The sequence below is a fragment of the Pongo abelii genome, chromosome 22 (genome assembly GCF_028885655.2).
Source record: "Pongo abelii isolate AG06213 chromosome 22, NHGRI_mPonAbe1-v2.0_pri, whole genome shotgun sequence".
Taxonomy (NCBI): Eukaryota; Metazoa; Chordata; class Mammalia; order Primates; family Hominidae; genus Pongo; species Pongo abelii.
In genome coordinates this window covers 47,700,441-47,719,966 of record NC_072007.2, presented here as the reverse complement: position 1 = coordinate 47,719,966, position 19,526 = coordinate 47,700,441, and the positions used below count along the sequence as shown (strand labels likewise).

Here is a 19,526-nt window from a genome sequence, read left to right as displayed (position 1 = left end):
TGAGTCTCTGTTTAATTACTCAAAATCAAGAAGCCTAGGGTTTTACCTATTATTTCCCAGTTTATTCCTAAATGGAGATAATAGCACTTACCTTTCAGGGCTGTTGTACACAAAATCTTGCCAAACAACTTGTAATACCATCTAAAAATTTTTACGGTACTTTTATTTATTTTTTTTAAGAGACAGGATCTCACTCTGTCACCCAGGCTGGAAGGCAGAGGTGCAATCCTACCATACTGCAGCCCTGGACTCAAGACTGGACTCAAGCAATCCTCCCACCTCCAGAGTAGCTGGGATTACAGGTGCCTGCCACTGTGCCAGGCTAACTGTGTGTGTGTGTGTGTGTGTGTGTGTGTGTGTGTGTGTGTGTGTGTGTGTGTGTGTGTGTGTGTGTGTGTGTGTGTGTGTGTGTGTGTGTGTGTGTGTGTGTACACTGCCGGGTAAAAATATATATATATATATATATATATTTTTTTTTTTTTTTTTTAAAGAGATGAGGTCTTCCTATGTTCCCAGGCTGCTCTTAAACTTCAAGCAATCTTCCTGCCTCAGCCTCCCAAAGTTTGCTGGGATTACAGGTGTGAGCCACTGTGCCCAGTCTTTTACGGTACTTTTAAATTTATGAAATAACTTGAAATACAACTCATCCCATGCTCTCTGAATCCTGTGAGGTACAGGAGCCAGGCAAGTATTAATTACGCACTTTCACATGTAAGGCGACTGGGGCACAGATAGCTAAGGTACTGGATCCCATACCACTGACAGCTGCATCACAATCACCCTGAGGGGCTTGTTAAAAATTCAGATTCAGAAACACAACCATCAGAATCTCCAGAGGATAAGGCCTGAACCTATATTTTGAACAAGGACCCCAGGCAATTCTGAAACATGGCCAACTTTGGGTATTTAGAGTAAGAATTTGGAGCCCAAGAAGCCTGGTGATATTCAAGCAGCAGCTTCATTTTACAGGACTAGTTTACTGAAGAGAACTATAGGTTTCTGCTCTGGAAAAGAGATGTCCCTTGTGACTAAATGTGTACTTCAGTGCTCCTAAGAAACCAGAGTGTAGCAAACTTCTAACTACTCTTCACTGGACTTTTAATGAGAGAGACAAACGTGTAATCAGGGCTGGTTAGTTTTAGGTTTCTAATTAATTTCAAAACTTGTCTTTCAATACACTACCCTTAGCACAACTTGCCAAAATAATTTACTTTTTGCATTAATTACGTTATTTCTTTGCTAAACAAAAATAAGGAAAAAGGGTTCCCAAAAATATACTAAGAAATAGCTTCATATATACTAGTTGTGGCAGACACTCCAGTCACCATCTTCCATGGTAACGGTAGCCCCGCACATGACGGCCCAACTAGGTTATACCTCCCATGCTCCCTTGTGGCTGGGTACGGCCATGTGGCTAAGTTCGCATGGAAAGAATGTGAAAACAAGTGCCACTTCTGGGCCTTAGGACACTGAGTGAGCATTTCTACTCTGTCTCTGCACCTTCTACTCTGCATCTTCTGAGCTAGTGCAGAGACAACACACGAGGACTATACCCTAGGGCAGCGGAGGAACAAGATGGAAAAAAATGCGTGACTCCAAATGACCACGTGAGGCAGTCACCGCCACCAACCTGGGCACTCACCTCCAGATGATTCCATGCTCTTAGAGCCATCAAATTGCTGGAACTGTTACAGTGGCTCAACTGTTTACCCTAATTCACTACTCTCTACATGATAAATGGAACTAATTCCTTCTCACAACTACATCAGTTGAGGACATTCTAATGTGCTCACCACACTTGATAAAATTCTGGACCCTGAAGGGCTCTCAAAGGGTCGTCTACCAATTCTTCAAGTTTATAAACAACGCAAGTTAAGCCTATGGAAATTTTAAAACATGGTAGGTAGTAAGAATAGTGGATGCCAAGTCTCTCAACTTCCCAGTTCACTTTTCCCTCAATATTACGCTATGGACTAGATTCTAAAATCATAGAACAGGGAATTACATTAAAAAAAAAATAACTTTGGATTAATTTCATTCACTGACTCAAAAAATAATTTACCCCAGCATCTATCAATTGCCAAGCAATGTATTTTCAGGTGAATGGAGATTTCCAGAGGACTTCAGTTTTCTGGCTACACTATGCCTTTAACTCTCCTAAGCCTGGACAAATTACACAGAAAACGGACAAATACAAAGAAGTTAACATTAACTTAAATGACAGAAAACTCAAAATTTGAAAATTTTCTTTAAAGAGGGTAATATATTAGAAACCCCTATTCTATTTCTCCCACTACTGCCCTCCATCCCCAACCTAAAAAAAAAAAAAAAAAAAAAAAAGTGGCATCTTTATTTATACCCAGCACAAAGCCACAAACCAATAAACCCAGATAACAATATGCCTCCTATACCCCTTCTCCTTCCTAGAGAACAAGGGCACAGGGCCCTGTGGTCCACCCACTTCACCTACTGGCCTGCACTACACAGAAAACAGATACATGGGGCCAGGAGTCACTCCCAGGAGGAAAAACAGGAATGACTTAAGAACATGTCCCTGAGAGAACACCTCCTGTGTTTTCTGTGGCATATAAAAGCCCTGGCTTGTCGTATGTTAACAAGGTGGAAAACATGAAGAGTTTTCAGTATACAGTGCCATTATGAAGACAAAAGGTTTCCAAATCCCAGAAGAGAGTCTATCCTAACAGGGTTTTATTCACAAGGATAAAAACCAATTGACTTGGATGCAAAATTTCACACAGTAAATGTTTCCACCCATCTAGAATGTTTTTCTTTTTAATCCATTAAATGTAAGTAAAATCTTAGTATTAAAATAATATAGCCAAAATCACATCCTAAGGTTTCCTAAGATGGGAGAGGGGACACAGATAATGCAGGGCAGGTACTATGCCAGAGTAATTCTTATAGGATTATGTTTCTCAACTTTTTTTGAGTATCCCATCCCCAGGAGAGAAATTTAATTTAAATTTAATTCAATAAATTAAATTTATCCTTAACAAGGGAAATTAAACATTAAGGAATAAGGTTTTGTCAGGTAAGATTAACTTTTGGAGGGCCACAAACCATGATTAATATCTAAGATTTTCCATCCCCCTCCGAAGAACAATGAGGTGAGGAGCGGGAGCACAGATTCAAGCTGCCCTGAATATATACTCCCCAATAACAATCCTTACACCTTTGGAGGGCGACATCATCCTTACAGAGAATAACAATATAGGGCCTAAAAATGTGATCTTCAAACTCTATAACATCCAAACCTCTTCAAAGATACTTAGTTAGCCTAGTTAAGTTAAACCTGAGAATCTACATTTCCCAGTGAGCTTTCGGACGGACTCCAATACATTTGGCCCATGAGCCAAAATGTTTCTGACAAACTTCCACTGTCACATCCAAACCTAATCACAGAATGCCCATCCCTCAAGTCAGAATCAAGAAGACAACTATTTAAATGGATGAAACACTATCACATCCAGGGCATGAAGAAGGGAGAGGTCTGTTTGGGGGCAGGGTTGCAACTACAGGGAATCTGAGATCCCTCTCTTCTTCCACCTGTACAAAGGACAACCACAGGCGAACTGCAGAATACTTGAGATCGTTTGTGAACTGTAACATGTAACCCAGGAGGAGGTTTATGTCACTGATTTCACGAAGTACATATTCAGGATTTCACGAAGTACATATTCAGGGTTTTTATCTAGTCTTTTGCTACTTTAGGTGCAACGTGGAGCTGAGTATCCCATAATCTTTTTGGCACCAGGGACTACTTTTGGGGAAGACAATTTTTCCATGGACAGGAGGAGGTGGGAAATGGTTTCAGAATGAAACTGTTCTACCTCAGATCATCAGTTAGATTCTCATAAGGAGCATGCAACCTAGATCCCTCACATGTGCAGTTCACAACAGGGTTCGCGCTCCTATGAGAATCGAATGCCGCTGCTGATCTGACAGGAGGCAGAGCTCAGGCAGTAATGATCGCTTGCCCAAAGCTCACCTCGTGGGGTGCAGTCCAATTCCTAATAGGCCACAGACCAGTACCGGTCCACAGCCCAGTGGCTGGAGACCCCTGCCATAAAGTATTCATTGTTCTACTTTCTTCACTCCCAAATCTGTATTTATGATCCGTATCAAGATGAGTACAGTTCAACTGAATTTGAAAAATTATATTAATTTTATACTGCTATTTGGAGTTTTAGCAAAAGTTAGAAATACACCACTGCATGTAACAAACCTGCAGCTGTGCACATATACCCTAAAACTTAAAAGTATAATAATAATAAAATAAAAAAATTAAAAGAAAAAAAGTTTAAAAAAAAAAAAAGAAATACACCACTGCGTTACAAAATGAATAGGTCAGTAGGATTAGACAATAAAAAACAAACAGAATAAAAAAGTTATCTTTCTTTCTTTTTCCCTTTCAGAAAGAGACTTGGTTCATGTGGTAGTGTTCCTTGGTGGCCCAATAAACCACTCTTGCCAGTGTTCACACCTTGTACAATCCCCACCCCACCCCCAACCTCTTGAATCTGGGCTGGCCTGTGGCTTGCTTCTGGCCTACAGAATCGAGTGGAAATGACACTGCCAGTTCAAGGTGTAAGTCTTAAGAAGGCCCGGCAGCCTCAACTTTGGGCACCTCTAGAAACCAGTCACAGCTGTGAGAAAGCCCAAGTGTGCCAGCTGGAAAGGCCACGTGGAGGAAGATGCCCAGGGCGCCAGGGATGGAAGGGAATCCGTCACCTTGGACTGCCCAGTGCCAGCAGATGCCATGTGGGATGGAGACAGGCCCTGCCCAAATTGGAACACAGTGAGCAAAGAAATGAATATTGTTTTAAGCCACTGAATTTCGCCATGGTTTGTTAAGCAGCAACAGATAATCTCAACATGTTATATGACAACAAATACGAGGAAAGAATTACAACAAGCCTGTTTGCAAAATGTTTCAAAATAAACATTCTACCTCTTCTGAAATAATTTATCTCCTGATTTGAAAAGAGGCTTGTAAATTCTGACATCTCGTATCAGCATACTTCTTTAACAAATAATTCAAAACTCCTACCAGATGGCTACTATTGGTGGTGGGGGAATCAAGACTCCATCTTCCAGACCAGAGACCTATACACACCCAGAAAAAAGACAGTTTATTAAACTTCGGTGAAAATGTGCCCGTAGGTAACCTCTTTGAGAGCACATCTTCCCAACTAAATAGAGAGTGGAGTTTCTGAAACTGCTTGTACCCTTACAAAGAGGCAGTCTTGAGTAACAGAGAGTACTGCTACCTGCTGTCGGTAAAGCACACCATGGATACTTCTTTATCAATGCACTCACTTACTGAGACTGCACATCATGTGGCAGGCATCCCGGCTACCAGAAAGAGACAGTTCCCCACCAAAACAGCTCAATCTATCAAAGGCCCTACTATGGTCTGAATGTGTCCCCCAAAATTCATTTGTTGAAAACTTCATCCACAACATAACAGTGCTGGGAGATGAGGATTTTGGAAGACGTTCAGGTCATAAGGGCTTTGCCCTCACAGACTGGTTAATGCCATTATAAAAGGGCTTAACAGAGGAAGTTTGGTCTCTTCTGCCCTTTCACGTTCTGCCTTGTGAGGACACAGCATTTCTCCCCTCAAGAGTGTGCAGCGTTCAAAACGCCATCTTGGAAGCAGAAAGACTGGATCCTCACCAGATATCAATCCTGCCAACACTTTGATCTTGGACTTCCCATCCTCCAGAACTGTAAGAAATTATTTTGTTTTCTGTAAATTACCTAACCTGTGGTGTTTTGTTACAGCAGCACAGACTATGACCAGTCTGAATACTGGTGGTCCCCCCAGAATTTCTACATTGGGCCCTAACAGTATTAAGAGGTGGGGCCTTTGGGATTCGTGTCCTTGTAAAAGAGGTTAAAGGAAGCTGCCCTGCCCTTCCATCATGTGAGGACACGGCAAGAGGCATCATCTATGAAGCAGAAAGCAGGCCTTCGGCAAACACCGAATCCACTGGTGCCTTGATACTGGACTTCTCAGCCTCCAGAACTGTGAAAAATAAAATTCTATTTTTCATAAATTATTCAGTCCAAGGTATTTTGTTAGAGCAGCACAAATAGACCAAGACACGCCTCAAATACAAGTAATAATTTTATAAATGCTATATATGATGATGTAATAAGAAAGGAAGGAACTAATGAGAACAAAAGATGGAGCTATTCTTTCTACTTCTCCCCTGCCTCCTTCTAGGAAAGTCAGGAAAGACTACAGATGACATCTGAGATGAGTACGTCAGGTTACAGAAGACTTGCCCCAAAATCAACCTCACTTGGATTGAGCATTTTAACCCTGCTTCCATTAGGGGTATGTTTGTCAGTTTTATTCCCCAACTGTCTCTAAAACTCAAACGGCCTGTCACATACAGGCACACAAACATTTGTTAAATTCAGTGTTAACAACTGCAACTATGTAACCTTGGGCAATTTACTCAACATCATTTATGAAAGATGGATAATGGCTTACAGAGTTGCTCTGAGGGTTAAATGACAGTATTTGGAAAATGGTAACAGGCAACAAACAAGTTTGGGTGGCTTTATTAGTTTGAGGATCTGTATGTTTGTTTAATGCACTGAACACCTACTACATGCCCCGGCAGAGGCTCTGTGCCATATAGAAAAGGTTATCAGAAAAGCACAGTATGCTCCAAAGGCAGGCTGCTAGGAAAGCTGAAGAGGAGCCTAACACGAGTGGAAAAATGTAAGCTCTGGAGTAGAGGGAAGATGGCAGAACTGCAGAAAAGGAAACAGAAAGATAAACTAGGGCTAGGTTATCAAGAGAATCTGAATAGTTTAATAAATCTGTCTTCATTCCATACAAAGGAGAATCGTGGAAGATTACAGGCTGTAGAACAGCCCAATCAGGGACAGAGCTGGTAAACAAGGGGTTAAGGATGACTGCAAAAAATAAAAGGCAAAAATTGGTTTGAAAGAGTATTAAAGCTTCAGCAAGTAAACAACATATTGAATAATCCATACATTTACCTCTGTTCTCTCACAAAACTGCACTGAAGATAAAACTCACCTAAAATCAGTAGTTAAAAAATAATAAAACAAGATACAAGACAGTGATGGACAAAGAAGTTTTTAGACAATGGATAGAAGATGGCACAGTAGTGGCAGGCTTAGGAGACTAAAGGAAGCCACAGAATAAGTGTCTACAGTTGGAGATGCCAAGGAAACTAGCTCATGTATCCCCAAACCTGGAAAGATGAGGAACAGGAGGCTCAGGACATGCGCATATTCTCTGGCTCTGTCCACTGAAAGCTGAGGAGCGCCCACACACTAACACTACCAAGCACACCTAACATTCAGACATAGGTTTCCAAATGCCACTCTCCATTCAAAAGAGACAGGGCACTAGGAAGAGTTCTGAAATTGGATAACAAATGCACAATCCATAAAAGAAACTTTTAATAATTAGACTTCATCAAAATTCAAAACAGCTTCATTCCTGCCTGAGACATCTAATCTGTATCTAATATGAGGAAACAGCAGGCGCACACTGAGGGTAACACTCTAAAATCACTGGCCTGTATTCCTCAAAAATATCAACATCACAAAAGAAAGAACAGGTAAGAAACTGTTCTAAATCAGGACAGTTGAAAAACAGTAACAAGAGGCCGGGAATGGTGGCTCATGCCTGTAATCCCAGCACTTTGGGAGGCTGAGGCAGGCGGACTGCCTGAGCTCAGGAGTTTGAAACCAGCCTGGGCAACATGGCAAAACCCCATCTCTACTAAAAATACAAAAAATTAGCCAGGCGTGGTGACAGGCGCCTATAACCCCAGCTCCTTGGAAGGCTGAGGCAGAAGAATCACTTGAACACGGGAAGCAGAGGTTGCAATGAGCCAAGATTATGCCACTGCACTCCAGCCTGAGTGACAGAGCGAGATTATCTCAAAAAAAAAAAGAAAAACAGTAACGACAAAATGTGTAAGTGATCCTAGGCAACATTCTCTCCCCATAAAGAACACCACACTATGGGGGCAACTGCCAAAAACAGAATGGAGTCATATGGATGAGATAGCAGTAATGTCTCCATGTTAAACTGCTACTTTGATGATTGTATTGCTGTTATGTAAGAGAATGCCCTTGTTTGTAGGAAAAATGCACTACAGTATTCAAATAATGGACTTCATGCCAACAACGTTTAAAAGGTGTAGAAAATAAGCTATTTATACCATACCTGCAAGTTTTCTCAGTTATTTTCAAGAAAAATAATAAAGGTAGTAGGACCCCAAAACTGCAGCCCAAACCCCATCGAGGATGGCAACTATCCTAGCTCCAAAGACATCAAAGACATATTCTCTGGGGACCAGTGAATATGGAGACTTGGTACTGACAGGTATCAAGCAGAAAATAGGTTTGAGGCACAGGACTGAAAACAAAAGTGAAGGCTGAGCATGGTGGCTCACAACTGCAAGCTCAGCACTTTGGGAGGCTGAGGCAGGAGGATCACTTGAGCCCAGGAGTTCAAGGCTGCAGTGGGCTGTGATTGTGCCACTGCATCCCATCCTGGGCAAGTGAGCAACACCCTGTCTCTAAAAAAAAAAATAAAACAAAAAACAAAATAAACAAGTAAATACTACAGAAGTGAGCAAGAGTGTTTAGACAGAACTGTGCATGCCAGCCCTTCTCCTTCCACAGTTCTGCCTGCAGAACACCAGCATGGGATTCACAACCCCAACCTGAGACCCAAGAGCACCGCCATAAAACCTTAGGGATACTCATATTCATGGGTCCACCAATCCGCCTACTAAGCCTCCAGCGAACAAGCCTCACCCTCGCAAAGAGCTCCCATCAGCTTTATGTCTTACTCCTAAATACAAGCCACATGCCCAAGGATGGCCAAATATTTCAGGAAAGCTGCCAACATCAAGGAAAGAAACCAAAACAAGCAGAAAAACAGGAATCCAGAGGAAAATGAGACAATGCTATGATGGGAAAAAAAAACAAAACAGTCCTTCATATATCCCTAAGTTCAACCAACCTCGAATCAAAAATATTCTTTTAAGCCAGCACGGTAGCTCACACCTGTATTCCAAGCACTTTGAGAGGCCAAGGCGGGCAGACTGCTTGAGCCCAGAAGTTCAAGACCAGCCTGGGCAACACAATGAGACCCTGCCTCTACCAAAAATACTACAAAATTAGTTGGGCATGGTGGTCCCAGCTACTCAGGAGGCTGAGGTGGGAAAATCACCTGAGCCCAGGGAGGTCAAGACTGCAGTGTATATATTTGTTTAAATATATATATACACACTTTTTTTAAAATAGAGAAAGAAAAGTAAGGCCAGGTAGTGGTGGCTCATGCCTGTAATCTCAACACTTTGGGAGGCTGAGGCAGAAGGATCACTTGAGCCCAGGAGTTCAAGACCAGCCTGGACAACACAATAAGACTCCATCTCTTAAAAAAAAAAATTTTTTTTTTTTTAATTTAAAAGTTTTTTTTTCAGCCACTGCACTCCAGCCTGGGCAACAGAATGAATGAGATTCCATCTCAAAAAAATAATAAAGTACAAACTTTTCTGGCCGGGCACAGTGGCTCACGCCTGTAATCTCTGCACTTTGGCAGGCCGAGGCAGGTGGATCACCAGGTCAGGAGATCGAGACCATCCTGGCTAACACGGTGAAACCCCGTCTCTACTAAAAATACAAAAAATTAGCCGGGCATGGTGGTGGGCGCCTGTAGTCCCAGCTACTCGGGAGGCTGAGGCAGGAGAATGGCATAAACCCGGGAGGCGGAGCTTGCAGTGAGCCAAGATCATGCCACTGCACTCCGGCCTGGGCGACAGAGCGAGACTCCGAAAAAAAAAAAATGGAGAAAAAAAAACTCAAAAGATTTGTCAAACAAGGCAATTTCTGGTCCTTGCTTAGATCCTGATTTAAATAAGCTGTTAAAAAAAATATTGATGAGGCAAACAAGGCAATGTAAATTCTTACTGGATATTGGAAGACTCACTGTTAACCTTTTAAAGGTATGACTAAGGTATTGGTGCTACAGCATCCTTATCTTTTACAGATACACACTAAAATTTTCAAAAGTGAAATTATACATCTAGGTTTGCTTTTACAAATGCAAAAGAGGCAGGGTCAGGCCGGTGGCTCATGCCTGTAATCTCAACACTTTGAGAAGCCAAGGTGGGTGGACTGCTTGAGCCCAGAGTTTTGAGACCAGCCTAGGCAACATGGCAAGACTCCCGTCTCTACAAAATACAGAAAAATTAGTCAGGCAAGGTGGTATGTGCCTATAGTCTCAGCTATTTGGGAGGCTGAGGTGGCATCACTTGAGCCCAGGGAGGTCGAAACAGCTGTATGCTATGACCACTGCACTTCAGCCTGGGCAAAAAAAAAAAAAAAAAAAAAAAATCAAAGGGAAGAGGGACAGATGACAAGATGACAACACAGAAATTTATAAGGAGGTCATGAAGGGAAGAGGGAGAAATAAAAACATAAGACATTTATAAAGAGGTCATGAGTTAACACATGTTGAATGTGAATGATGAGTACAAGCAGCTCATTATATTTTCTACCTTTTCTGTAGTGTTGTGTTTTCTTTTTAACGAAATCCAAAATTCAAACTGTATCTGCTGTATGAAGCTAGAAGGCCATGAAGCCATACATACAGAATTCTCAGTAAAAATTACATTCCAACTGCAATTCTATACCCAGTCAAAACTTTTAAAAATGAAAGCAGATTAAAGATGTTTTCTGACAGTATCTCAAAAAATTAGCCTCCCATGTACCCTTTCCTCAGGAAGTACTGAAAGATGTCCTCCAGTAAAATGAAGGATAAAAACAGAAACGATAATGGCCAGAGAGCCAGGAAACAGGAGATCCACCCATGCTGGAAAATATGCAAAAGGGATCCTATTAGGTCCAGAGAGCAAGAATTTCATAGAGGAGCAGTTTGATTGAGGCTCTATAAGATGGTTCGTAAGAGGGAACAAAAACTGTCAGATATTTTTTATTATACCAAAAACTATATTGAGTGGCTACTAAAAAGTATGAGAAAACTTACAAGTACTAGAAAACAAAGCAAATGGAAATACAATTACTAACTCTTAGAAAAACAAGATTATACAAGGTGGAAAATATAGTCATAGTACACAATCTGGTTTATGGTGAACAAAACTTAGTCATAATTAAGCATGGAATATTGATTTTACCAAAAAAGATTATATAACTATAATCAGGAGCTGGAAGAAAAAAGCATGATAGGGGGCTTAATGTTAGTCATCGACCTTAAATAAAATCAACAAATAATGTCTTAAATCTTAAGTCAAATACAAAAATAGGGACAGGGTTGCCTGCCCGGCCTCCAAATTCCCTTTCTTTCTTTCTAACAGAAGCTTATTTTGTTCAGAACCCACTTGCACACCCACCTCCATTTAGGCATGTGCTCAAGGAAAGCATGCCCAGTGCCAGGGAACCCACGTCCATTTAGACATGTGCTCAAGGAGAGCGTGCCCAGTACCAGGAGTGAGACTAACTGGTCTAAGTGTAATCCCATTTCCCTTTCTAGTGAGTGTTTCCTGAATCCAGGGCGTGTTCCTAGGCCAAGGTTCCACATTCTTATCCAGCTACAAGAAAAACAATTTTCCCTTCTTCCCACGGACATTGTTGCATCTGAATCCAACTCCTAACACTGCCGCAGCCATCTGATTAATCTGACGATAGAGCCTGCCAGTCACTAAAGGGGGAAATGAGAAAACCTGGGGCCCTGAAGACATTACTGCGCTACCAAATCAATTAGCCCCTGAGCCTGTCCCCTGGAATTTCAATTGTGAGTGAAGTCCTCTTATTTTAAGCCAGTATGGGTCAGGTTCAATAGTTGCATCCAAAAGCATCCTGATACAATAAGCACATTGTTTAGAATAGACAAGAAAATTGAAGAAGCAGCTAAAAGAATTGAGGAAAAAGTAATTACCTATAGGGCAGAGCTTGCCAACTGCTGTGTGTGGCACACAGCACCACAGATGTTTTAGATGTGCAAAGATCCCCTAAAACCCTCAGATTACCCAAAACAGTGTCTTCAATTTCGTCCATGAAGGCCCCAATGTGAGAAAGTTTGACAAGTACTGCTCGACAGCAGCAGTCTCTGACCCTTTTGGCATCAGGGACCAGTTTCGTGGAAGACGATTTTTCAAAGGACAGGGTGGGGGTTGGGGGTGGAGAGATGGTTTGGGGATGATTCAAGCGCACTACATTTATTGTGCACTTTATTTCTATTAGTATTACCTTGTAATATTAATATATAGTGAAATAATTATACAACTCGCCATAATATAGAAGCAATACAGAATAAAACCTAAGAGTGGAAACTAAGGCCTGGTTTGAATCCTACCCTATCAACCACTTCCCATTTAAAATGGGAAAATTAGTTCACCTCTAAGCCTGTTTCATCATAGGTTAAATGAAAACAATACCTTACTGGCTAGTGGTATGTGTACGTTTATAAAGTGCTCAGGGCAAGCTTAATAAAGTTTGCCCTAACTATGTTAACGGGTGCAAAGAAGGCTTCCTACAATATGCTAATGTGAGCTGTCAATCTCCAAGAAGGTAATTTTCCCCAGGCTTATTTCCTTCATACCATCTCAAGGAGGAGCGGTCTGCAGAGCAAATTTCAGGGAAGAAGAGCAGAAACAGAGGGAAAATCTTTCAGACTAATTTCTCCATTAACTAGAAGAACATGGTATGGTAATACTAAAAGTGCTTTCTTAAAGCAATAAAGCCTAATAGCTCTAAAATTCCGGTGAAACAAGTCACGAAGCGATAAGAAAGAAAAGTTCAGAGAACTTTGATGGAGGCTCCCATGACCTACCTCCTAGTGTTCACATCCTGTGCAGACCATTCTCCCTGAGTGTGGGCAGTACCTGTGACTTGTTTTTAAGCAAGAGAATACAACAAAGGTAATGGGATGTCATGTCCACAGTTAACGACACTTAAGATGTACACCTCTTGCAAGGTGACTCTTTTACTGGCTTTGCAAAAGTAAGTGGGTGTGTCAGAAAGGACCACATGGCAAGAAACTGATGGCAAATGTTTGCTGATTGACAGCAAGAAACTGAGGCCCTCAGTCTGACAGTGTACAAAGAACAGAATCCTGCCAACAACCATATGAGCTTAGAAGAGATCTTTCTGTGGTTAAGTCTCAAATGAGACCACAGCCTCAGCCAACATCTTTACAGCCTTCTAAGACCCTAAAGCAGTGGACTCAGCTAAACTGTGCTCAGACATCTGACCCACAGAAACTGAGACAATAAATGGAAGTGCGTGTTTGAAGCTACTAACTGTGGTGATATTGTCATTTAGCAAGAGATAAACATACTGCTGCATAATAAAGTTCTTCTACCATACTCCCTGCTCTGCTCAAATACTGATTTTCAACTACTCTAACTTCATGTAGATGTATATATGAAGCCAACTTCTGCTTGTCACAATTATTCTTAAGCAAACCTCACGTCCAAGATGTCAACATTAACCACAATCTGATCCTGCATTTTATGACAGCCATTTTAACAACCTTGTCTGCTAATTCTATTACCTGTCATTACTATTTCTATTGACCAAGTTTTCTCTTGTGTCTTCAAGTTCACTGATCTTTCCTTCTAAGTGTCTAAAATACCATTAATGCAATCCAGTATATTTTTCATATCACGTATTATAATTTTTGCTGCTAAAAGTTTGATCTGGGTCTTTTGTATACCTTCCACGTTTCTACCAAACTTTCAGAACATGAAATACAATATTTCAGAATATGAAATACAATAACTGCTTTAATATCCTTGTCTGTCAACCCTAACATCTGTGTGAGTTCTAGGTTTCAACTGCTTGATCTCCTAATTACGAGTCATGTTAACCTGCTTCTTTACACATTTAGTAATTTTTGATTGCAGGCTGGACATTTTACATGGTTAATATTGGGATCTGCTATATTCCTTTAAACAATGTTGGGCACTGTAGTAACAGGCAATTACATTAGTTTCAGATTAGTTTGCTTCTTTCAAGGCTTGCTTTTAAGCTTTTTTCAGGCAAAGTTAGGAGTCTTCAAGACTAGTTTAGCCCCACTACTAAGACATTAACTCTTCTGGGATCTCAATGAATCCTGCATTTCTACTCTGGTTACAAGGTACTCAAATAATTCTCAGCCCTCTGTAAACTCTGAGATTTGTTCTGCTTACAGCTCCCCCAGAAACTGTTATTTTGTGAAACTTCACCTTATACATGTATAATCAAACATTTAAGGGGACCACTAAGTAGATGTATAAGAACTCTTTCTCAGTATAGCTCCCTCCTCTCTGGAACTCTGCTCCTCAAATGACAACCACCCTTGGTTACCCCTAACTCCAATCTTTGTTTTCTCAACTTAGTGGGGCCACATGGCTTTATCTGGGATCCCCTTCCTGCACTGAGGTGTGAAAAGTGCCTTCAAGCAGAAAACTGGCCATCACAGGGCTCATCTCAGTTGGTTCCCATCTGTCAGGGATCACAGTTCTGTGCTACCTATTATCTGATATCTGAAAACGGTTCTTCCCTGTGTTTTGTCCAGTTTTCTAGATGTTTACAGTAGGAAGGCAAATTCAGAATACTCCAAAGCAGAAGCCATGATTCCTGACAGTGAAGTTTAAATGTTTTACACTAAGATACAACTCCTACACACACACATACACACACACCCCATTACCTATCACATCACCCCATCTTTATTTTTTTCATGGCATTTATCACTTTTTGTAATTATGTTATTTGCTTTCGTGTTTACTCTACATCTTACAATGGAACATAAGCTTTGTGAGTGCAGGGACCTTGTCAATCTTGTCACTCCTGTATCCTTAACACCTAAAACATATCCCAGCCAAGAAGAGGCACTCAAATTCAGCAAACTAATTAAATCAATAAACAGGTTTCTAAGTATTTCACTTAATATATACTGTGAACTCTTCTCAGTAAATTCTAATCTACATGCAGGTAAACCTGACCCAGGAGAGTTCCTTGGAATTACCTATTGTCTTAATTAGCATCTTCCAAGTAAAGGTTCTTAGTTGCAAACAAAGAAACTGGCTCTGGCTTTGTTTAAGCTGAAAGGAAGTTATTAAAGTGTATTAGGTAACTCACAGAAAACCCCATGGGGACCAGGCTGGAAAGCTACACAGTCAAGAACATCCAAAATTCAAACCACAGATATGGTCCAGTGAAGACCAAACAAGACTCAGGCACTGCAACTTATACTGATACTAACACCAAGCACTAAGTGTTGCAATTGGAATCTCAGTCACTGCTGCCTATGGAAAAGTTAAGCTGCTATCCCATTCCCAGCCCTCCTTGACTAGAGAATACAGATTCTACATACCGCCTGCCTCTGCAGATCACTGGCCTCTGAGGTAGTCAAGCACAGCCAGTCATGGAGGCCACAGGATTGCATCCTAACTGCAAAAGCAGTGGGGAAAGTGAACAATTAGCTTTCTTAATGGTGGAGATCACTCTCCCTCCCACAAAGACTCCTAAGATAGACTTCCCCAAACATAGAAAGGTGTTAGATTATCTTGTTTATAATCCAAAAAAACTAATGAACCAATAGCACAAGGTATCAATCCCAGCATGCCAGAACTTTTATCTATTTCTTCAGTTAATGGGTTACAGAAACTCTTCTTTTTCTCTAAATGTTCAACTTTACGGCACTTAACTGTTTAGGCTTTTTATTATCTGGAGGTGGCATATGCAATCTACTATGATTTACTTCCTTGCAACTTATAAAACAGGGATAATACCAATCACTTTCTAGGTATATTAAAATAACTAATAATAAATAGTTATTCATTCAGTAGGCCAGTGGCTGGTCTGCTGCAGGTAACTGATTAATAGTAGCTATTGTTACTGTTACTAAATAGTAGCCTGCTTTTTAAGAGAAGAAACTCAGATTTACAAGAATACCTTTTCTAGAAAATAATCTGCCAAAAGGTTGAAGATCCAAGTTTTTATTTTACCTTGGTAAAATAAGTGTGATCCCACACTCCCTATGTTACCAGAAATAAAGCAACAAGTAGTTTAAAGTAGCTTAAAATGGTGCTACCAAAACGAAGTTCAAGAAATTATAAATAAATAAGTAAATCAATAGAACTGCTCACCCAATCCACAAGCCAGGTTTTCCTTTAAACTCACTCCAGGGAGTTCTGACTAACTGAAAGCTTCACCTGCTAGGCACAGTGGCTTACACTTCATGAGGCTGAGGCAGAAGGATCACTTGAGCCCAGGAGTTTGGACCAGCCTGGGCAACAAAGTGAGATTTCCATCACTATAAAAAAAAAAAAATTTAATTTAAAAAAAAAAAAAAGCAAGCAAGCTTCATGAGGGCAGCAACCATGAATATCCATCTGATTCACTATTATTTCCCAAGAGCCTAGCATGGAGCCAGGCACAAAGAGACCTGCAGGAATTATGTGATGATTTGCTTTTCCAAATATTTACTACAGAAATTAGTCACTGAAAAAGGTTACAAAACTATATTCAAACATATCCCTTTATAAGCTTTAAGAAAGCTCATTCACCTGACAAGATCAACAGCTTCAATTTTCTAACTACACAACTCAATTCTTTTGAAAACTTGTCCATACTACAAACTTTTTCCTCATTCTTGTTCTGTTGTCCAAACTTGAAGAAGTTAAAGCCAAAAAGAATCCAAATGAACTTTAACTATTCTGTCAGTCTTTAAACAAATAATCAAAGCTACAGGGATTTTTGTTGTTATTTTTGTTTTTGAGTCAGGGTCTCACTCAAAGTGTACTCACTCAGGCTGGAGTACACTGGCACAAACACAGCTCACTGCAACCTCAACCTCCCAGAACCAAGCAATCCTCCTGCCTCAGGCTCCTGAGTAGCTGGACTGCGCACCACCACACCTGGCTATAGCACTTATATTCGATATGCACCTGAAAGCTACTACAAATGCCAGAGCTACATTCCAGATATAACTGCTGAATGAACTTCACTGTGTAGGCTAGAACAGTGAAGAATATCCTGATCCAGGATGATCCCTCTCCACAACTTACACCTGCTCCAAACAACCACTAAGGACTGTCCCCATTTCAGTAAACTACTACAATTATACACTCCTTTAATATAGAAGACAGAATCTTTCCACTCCACATTTCCAGTATCTAATTCTCAATACATAGTAGGCATTTCATATGCATTTGTCGAGTTATTCCACGAATAATTTTTTTCTCCTGACTACATAGAACTTTCTAATCCTATCTTTAAAAAATTTCATCTTTTCCTTTTTCCTCAAAGCTCTCATATTTCCTGCTCATCTCTTAGTCCAACAAACATCTTCCTACTGTAGGTTTTTGGTCCTTGAGACCAACTAGTAAAGACCAAAGCATGTAGTTCACTGATTCATTCAACAACTGTTTATTTAGTGTTTAGTATGTGCCAAGCACCCTGCCAACCACTGGGATTGCAAAAGAGAGCAAAATACTACTGGTCCTGATCTCTGGAGGGCATTAATCAAATAAGCACTAAAAAATTATCAACTCTAATAAGCGTTATGAAGGAAGAGTACAAGGAGACATGAGATTTTTAAGACGAAGAGCTGATAGAAGTGATAGAAGGGCTGATAGAACTGATGATCCCAAGCCAAGGAAGCAGCATATGCAAAGACCAGGAGCCAGATCATTCAGGTGGCAGGGCTTCCAGATCCTGTGACTAGTGTGGTCTTTACCCTAAAAGTCATAATAAATCATTAAACAATTTTGTAGGTTTTTTTTTTTTTAGGAGAGAGAATTCTTGTTCATCTATTTGCTTAAATCCCTCTTCCATTTCTGCTCACTCAAGTGAACTTTCCTTATTCTTTGACCTTCCCTATAGGCCCACATCCTTTACTTTGCATGTCCGTATCTTTGTCTTATTCAGCAAACAGCCTTCCTACAAACTGTCTCCCATGAATCTTAAAACGCCTGGCTTCTCCCTTTGCATAGCTGTCTCTAATACTGCTGAGTAACTGTGGGCCTTCAGGCCAATTCCTAGGTAAATTTACCTAGCTTCACTGATGTTTTAAATTGTACTACAGAACCACAACAACGAAATACAAAAAAAAAAAATTAAACTGTAAAATACTCAATGAGATCCTATTAGTTTTCTTACCATTGTTGTTTCAACAAACCTTTACAAAACAATCTTTTATAACACAGAAGCAATGTCTCTCAATAACGAACATTTGATGTAAAGATAAAGTAAAAAACACCACTGTGGTAACAGTTGTTCTTTTCGAGGGAAAATAACCAAATCAGAATAAATTTTTCAACAGACAGTATTTGTCTTAAGGGCTAGAGTCCTATTTTTATCCAAACAAACTTTTAAGTCAAAATGAACTGTTAAAAGGACTCTAAAATGAAACAAAAATGTTTTGACCTTCAGAAAGCAACATCAAAAATTATTCCATTTTATAGACTCTATGTTCGCTTTAAGGAAAATTTAATTTATATCTATTCTAGACTAAGTCCTTAGGCCTACTCAAGAATTATTAAAGATTCCCCCAGCCAGAACGTAACATCCATGACAGCAAGGACAGGAGTGGCCTTTGTTTCAGCACTGATTCCCAGGCCCCAGGTTCTTCTATATTTGGCACCAGCAGGTGGCTCAATAAATAGTTCTATCACTCTACAAGATAAATGTTTTTTAAATAACCAATCTTCCAATTAGGATACATGTAAAAATAAAGAGCATATGAGATTTTTTTCAGGCAAATACTAAGATGCTCAGAAAAAAATAAAATTGCTCACATGCTCAGCTACTCTCTATTTTCCAAACCATGAATTACGATACAACCTTTCCCTTTACAGGCACAGCTTCAAACATTGCCTTCTCCCACTGCCCTATTTTTTAGTTCATATTTAATGGTGCTGCAAATTATTTCCACCTCTTCCTAATGTTAAGGTCTGAACTACAATAATAATTCTATCTTCAGTTCCTCAACAGTTCCTTCAGGTCCTCAGTAGGACATATTCTCCATGTCCCACTAAAACCTAATCACTGCATTCCTAGAACCTTTTACTATACTGCCAACAAAGCTTAATACTCTCTTTCCTATCTCCGAAAACTTGGCCATGTTGCTGTTTAAATCCAGAAATACTCACTTTGGTCTATTGGAAATTAAAGTATAATTAAGAATATTTTTAAGGTTTTCCCATCTGTCTCCCACTTTTCACCTCTTCGTATTCCCTCATGCCTATACATTACATCTAGAATGGTCCTGCCTTCCAAACCCTCCTTCTTACAGTGTCACCTCCCTCCAACCCACAGATCTGTCCTAATCCCTGCTGAAAAACCCTCAATCGCCCCAAATTCATATTCTTTATAATATTTAAGACTCAACACCACTCTCATGTCCACAAGTGTCCCCTTCACTCCCTAAGCATACCAAACTCACTCTCCCTCCCTCATCTGATGCTCCAGGCATATGACTCTGT

General features: G+C 40.3%; 1 protein-coding gene across 14 annotated transcripts in view; it reads right to left on the bottom strand.

The window, feature by feature from the left end:
* DYRK1A (dual specificity tyrosine phosphorylation regulated kinase 1A) overlaps positions 1-19,526 on the bottom strand; it is a 148,853-nt gene that overhangs the window by 116,424 nt on the left and 12,903 nt on the right. The window contains exons 4-5 of one of the 14 annotated variants that reach the window (XM_063720890.1): positions 16,188-16,354; positions 15,413-15,489 (exon numbers count right to left, since the gene is read on the bottom strand). The exons of 9 other annotated variants lie outside the window; for them this stretch is intronic. The gene's annotated coding sequence lies outside the window, so the exon portion shown is untranslated. Of the gene's footprint in view, positions 1-5,071; positions 8,621-15,412; positions 15,490-16,187; positions 16,355-19,526 lie in introns of those variants that run through there. 4 more of the 14 variants (XM_063720892.1, XM_054542509.2, XM_063720891.1 and 1 more) reach the window with 4 other exon arrangements.